Source organism: Hyaena hyaena, unplaced genomic scaffold (assembly GCF_003009895.1).
Source record: "Hyaena hyaena isolate Hyena2069 unplaced genomic scaffold, ASM300989v1 scaffold_725, whole genome shotgun sequence".
Taxonomy (NCBI): Eukaryota; Metazoa; Chordata; class Mammalia; order Carnivora; family Hyaenidae; genus Hyaena; species Hyaena hyaena.
The window spans coordinates 813,040-819,039 of record NW_024081355.1 but is presented as its reverse complement, the minus strand read 5'-3'; positions in this window follow the sequence as shown (position 1 = coordinate 819,039).

Sequence of the window (6,000 nt, the reverse complement as noted above, 5' to 3'; positions counted from 1 at the left end):
AATACTTTTGCAAGTTTTCTCTGGTGCTTATCATTGACTTTAATATTAATGATCAGTGAGATTTACAGGTAGTCAGGAGACTCTCCCTTTAAGAACCTAGCAACCAGCTGGTATTTGATCCTAATCGAAACTATGTAGGCCATAGGTAAGCCTTCCGGGCTAACGGTGAACATTTTTCTGCTTCTATCTCTTATCGGAAGGACACACGGGCAGACCAGTTAGTTGCAATTGACTGTTCAAGCAAGAATTGCTGAGAATCTGAATGTGAAGGGCAGTGGAAATAGTGAAGACAGTTTTGTGGGGGTTTATTTCAGATGGGGGCTACTTACAATAAGAATTCTCTCCTCCCTCTCTGCTATTTTCTAACTTACAGTTACAATGTTAAGCCTGATCTCTTTTCCCTTTCCCTGTTCTGTTTCCCAGGTTGCGGACGGTCATGCATCATCCCGGCTCAGTCCTCGGCTCTGCACCACCATCTCCTCCGGTTTCCAAATTGCTCTCTTCCAAGCCTCTTTTGTGTTTGGGATTTTGGTCGGGGAATGGAGGAAGGAAGCAGAGGTAATTAAACGGGCCAGATGTCTCTGGATATAATAAAAGCGTCGTCACCAGTGGTTAAATGCGACCGTTGGTAGGAACGCAGCCGACCTCGCTAGCGAAGCTCAGACCAGCCAGGGTCCTGAAGCAGCGCTTGGAGGGGCGGGGCTGAGGCGGAGCCTGGGGGCGGAGCCGCAGCCTGAAACTGCGGAGGGGCGGGGCTGGGGCGGGGTTTTAGCCTGAGCTCGGGTGGTACCTTCTGCTATTGAGAGGGTTGGAGTTGGAGGCGGGTTTGCTTTGGGAGGGCGACGTTTGAGACCATGCCCAAGTCGTAGCCAAAGACTGCAGGCTTTTTTGCTTTTGCAACGTCAGAGTAGGGCGGGGCCAGGGGCGGAGTTTTAAGCCCAGTTCTCGGGTTCTTGCATCTGATTGAGCCCAGCGAGTCCTGGGGCGGGTCCTGGAACGGGTCCCACTCTGCTCTTGACAGCTCTCTTGCAGAGCCGCAGCCGAGTCCCGTGGGTTCGGGAACCTGTAGCCCCGTTCTCCGCGCGTCCCCGTCCCCCCGTGGCTCTGGCCCTGGCCATGAAGCGCATCTTCTCCTGCTCCAGCTCACAGGTGGCGGTAGGTGCCAAAATGTCCGGGAGGATGGGGCTGGGGTCCAAGCCCTGTGGGACAGAAGTCCCGAGTCCCGTCTTCATACACCATCGCCTTTTCTCTTTATCTGTCTTTCCAGCTCTTCCACTCCCGCAGTGCAGCCCGCCAGCCCTGCCTTCCCCCAGACCCTGCCCCTAACCTCTGCCCTCCCCCGAGTTCCTTTCTCTTCGCTCTTTCTTGTCCTCCTAGCATGAATACCCCCGACTTCTAAGATATTTTCTGCAGCCCCTGTCCCTTCCTCAAGGCCGTATCTACTTTTGCTCTCTCACAGTACCGCACACCAAGCGTCCGCTCTACATCCAGCCCCTGCTTGCCGCTCAGTCTCCCAAGTTATGCCCTATGGCCCCGTTTTCGGCCCCGATCTGTCCTTACAAACCTGCCCTCTCATATGGCTCTGTCTTTGCTGTTTCCTCCTGGCGCAGCAAACTCCCGGCCGTGCCTTCCCCCAGCCCTGCTTCCGAATCTTCTCTGTCCCTGCCCCCATCTCGCCCGGGTCCCTTCCACGCCGCTACCTCATAGGCACCAGGGCCTCTCCCACATCATTCCAAACTTCGTTCCAATGGTGCTCCCGCACCAGCAGCCTCCTCCTTGCCCCCTTCGGCTCCCTGCCCCTCTCTGTCCAGTGGTTGTCCGAACCCGGTTTTCCCCCCTCTGCCCCGGCCTCCTGCTGCCTGCTCTCTGCGGGTTAAGCTCGCAGTCCCGCAGCCGGACAGACATGGGCAGAGATCACTCGGGTGTCTGTCTGGCTGCTCCCCAAGGACCTGGGTAGTTTGCCGGCAGGACCCGCCTGGCCAGTCCCTTGCAGTGTCTGGTGATCAGACTGGTCCTTGGGCCAGTCTAGACCTCCTGCCTGCTTCTTCCCAGGATCTTCCTTCACTGGAAACCCTTACTCGGTTGCTTAGGCCTTGGGCTCCCTGCTTCCTTGGGCTGAGCTGGGGAACAGAGACTGTAGCAGAAGAGGGTAGAGTGGATGCTCTCTGAGAGCTCCCAGTAGAAGTCACTCTATCCCCTTGTTCTCCCCGAACACACCACAAGGTGGGGCACAGAGAGAGTGTAGCTGCCTCTTCCCTGAAGATCTCTTAGAGAGACCCCTCCCTGGGGATGGCATTTTCTGTGGGGACTGGGATTGCAGCTCATTTAGAAGGGAAGTAGCCAGCGACCTGTGGGGTTATTCCTTACCCCCTCACTTAGCAGCGTCGTTCATAAGCAAACGTGAGAACTGCTCCCTCGCTTGCTCACTCTGGGAGGCGTGGACGTGAGTGAGCTATGAGACAAGAGTGGGAGCTCTGTTGAGGCCTGTCCTCGTCCCACTTGTGATGGCTTCTCCCGTCGGCTCCACACTTGGATCGACCAATCAAAACGCCTTTGCCAGATGACTGGGATAGGTACCAGAAACCGAGGCTTCACTGATAACGACTTTCTGATTCACACGGACTCTTCCCCTCCGTCACTGAAAGTCCTGCACATTGCCCTTCCCTTTCAGGTCTGTGGAGTCGGCCCGCTCCTTAGGAATGGGGAAGTTCTTTCATTTTTCCCGATTCTCCAATCCCTGTCAGTGTTTCCTTTCCAAAGTGCTGCAATGAGCAATGGACGGAATGTTGGAATCTGGAAGCCTCCTTCTCTCATGCCAGTTCTGTAGTAGAGGTTTGGCTGCGAACGACTTCCACCCATTCTCTACTCTCTTTAGTGTCACAAGCTTATAGGAAGTGGATTGGGTGGATTTAGGGCTATCTACTGGAAAAACTGTTGCCTCAGTCAGGATGGATCACAAAAAAAAAGCTTAAATGTCCATGTCAGCTGCAAATTGTTTCCTCCTGAGACTTCCTCACCCTTGCGATAAATTCCTCCACACCCTGGGCAGCCGACCACTCTGAACAAGTTTGTCAGAGACACCAATGCGACAAGCCTTCCTGGCCGCTCCCAAAGCCTGGCTTCCAAGTCGTGCCGGAGGGTTGCCCATGCCAGTCTCCACTCCTACCCCTGGGGCCAGGGCCAGAGCATCTTTCAATAGAGATCAGGAGCGAAGGGGCAGCGGTCGTTTTAAAATCAATCTAAGTCGTCGAGCATATAGGAAGCCAAACAAACACGCAAATAAAAACCCGGCTCTGTGGTCTCGATTTAGTCAAACAGATGATGCCTTTTGAGGGTGTCTTGCCTATTAGCTCCCTGTGTCTATGTAGGAAGTAGACCAGAAAACAGCATTAAATAGTCGGCACTGAATCAGCTTAGAGGAATGTCAATTGCATTAAAAAAAATTGAGAGTCAGCTCCTGGTTCCTCTAAGGCATCTTGTCCGTTTCCATGCCCCTGTCCTACAGCCGTAGCCACTCTTTCCTTCTCTACTGTTGGGGTGCTCCCTCTCAATAGGATGCTTATGGGCACACAGTGAGAGATAAGGAGAGGCTGCAATTACTTCTACAAAGGCCCCCTAATCTTGGCTGCGGAAATACAAAGCTTATCCTTGTTTTTGAGTCTGCTGATTAATATGGTGATTGCTCCCCTGAGGCTGCGATGGCCATCTAGTGCCTCTTGTCCAAGGAGCTGGGGTGAGCAATGGGCTGGATCTTGGAATGTGGAAGCATCCCTCTGTCCTTCTTCAGCCCAGTTCTACGCTGGTTTGGCCGTGACCCATTTCCACCTATTCTAAGTTCTTCTTAGGGTGATGAGATTATAGGGAACAAATCAGGTGGATTTAGGGGCACTTGGGTGGCTCAGCTGGTTGGGCATCCGGCTCTTGATCTTGGCTCAGGTTATGGTCTCATGGTTGGTGGGTTCAAGACCCGCGTCGGACTCTATCAGGGCAGAGCCTGTTTGGGATCCTTTCTCTTTCTCTGCCTTTCTCTGTCCCAGAACAAATAAATAAAACTTAAAAAAAATATGCTTAAAAAGTCAGGTGTATTTAGAGCTATCTAGTGGAAAGAAAAGTGTCTGTGTTGCTAAGAAGCACCTTTACATCTCTTCAGCCTGGCTGTTATGAGCCAGATCGCTGCCTCCCGTTCCCCTGTATGGAGAATTCCTAACCCAGAATTACAGGCACATCCAAAACGTGCCCAGCAAGGCTAGGAAGGATGGGGATTGGACCTAACATTTATTGCGCACCCGCTATGTGGCAGACACAGTGCTAGGCGTCTTATAGTTTGTTATCAGGAAGCTGAGGTTGAGAGAAGTTGTTACATACCTAAATTCACAAGGCCAGAATGTGTTAGAATCCGGATATTAAGCGGAGGACTTCAGACTGAGATCAGCTGATGGCAGTGTTCTGCAGTAGAGGCGTAATTCTAGCTTTCTGCTTTTTCTGAGGGTAACTCGTCCTCAAGGTACATTGGATAGCATGTTCCTACCTCCCAGAGTCTGGTGGTATATGGAGCAGATATTTTGTTTATTTTGCCCTTGGAGACTTAACCTGTTTGGAGATTCCTCTGTGCAGGGAGTCGCGTCTAAGGGTGGGTGGCTTTGCCCTGGAGGCCGTCTTAGCCTGTGTACTGGAAATAGTAAGCCCTCTTCCACAGCAGTGTGTGTGGGCTGGTGGTGAGGACCAGGACTCGGCGTCAGGTGGCCTGGGTGGTAATGTCAATTTCACCACTGCTTTGTGCTGTGACCCTGGACAGTTATCCGACGTCAGCGTGCTTGACTTTCTTCTGCTGTCAGATAGATCACATGACATCAGCCCTAACTGCTTTCCCGGGATGTGGAGAGGCTAACTGACAGAGCACTTGAAAGGGCTGTGTGGAATTACAGGTGCTGTACGAGAGAATTACCTTAGGATCCATCTAGCCCGAGATCATTTTCATGGTGTGGGCATTTCAAGTCTCTCCTGCTTTTGCGACATACTTTGCCCTGGGTACGTAAGTAGTATCTGAAAACGAGTTATTTGGCTGCCGTAGACCCTATTTTTTCCACCTCCTCCCCTTTCTTGTTGCGATTACACCTCATAAAACGTAATGTGCTACCTCGAGTCCCTCACCACTTCCTGCTTGGTTATAAGAACACCATACGCTCCTCGGGCTCTTTATAGATTACAAAGGGACTTTATACATGAGGTTAGCTCACTTTAGGCTCACAGCGGGGTGAGGTGGTTATTATTTCCCACGTCATGGATGAGGAAACAGAGGTGTCCAATCGCTCGTTCCGGGTCCCATAGCTGAGAAAGTGGCCGAACCAGGCCCCGAACTCGGGCCTGCTGACAAAATAGTCATCCGGGACCCTCTTCACCCTACTGCAGACGTCCGCGGCCCTTCCTCCTCTCCCTCCCCCTCTGCGCATCCAACCAGGCTGTTCTGTGCTTCAGGCCCTTCCAGTTCCTACACACCTCTCTCTCTTTCACACCTCCGCCCTGCCGTCCTTCAATTACTGTAATTACCCCACCCCCTGCCACAGTCTCGCTGGGATCTAGAACAATGCCTGCCCAGGTGCGGCTGGGCTGTTGCCGGGGACAGCTGCTCCCTTCCGGGTGAGGAGGCGGGAGGCGCGGGGAGGGAGGTGGAAGGTCGCTGTCTCCTTGAGCCTGAGCCTAGTGAGAGACCTAGCTTTGCCTCTCGGTGGTTGTGCAGCGGAAGGGGGCGTCAAGGGCACACAAATGGGATGGGAAAACAGAAACACTGCCTCTCCGCCCAGTGTGGGGGCCCAAAGCCAAGGGGTAGAGACGGTGTGTACGGCTGGGTATTGGGGACTCCTGGCCGTCCTGTGAAGCTAGGCGCCTTGACGTCGCAGGAATCTGAGGACAAGAGACAAAGCGGTGCAGGGAGATGGTCCTGTGAGCCTCGCTGGGAGCGATCAGTGTGGCCAAGTTCACTCCAGCAAGACCTGGCGAGCC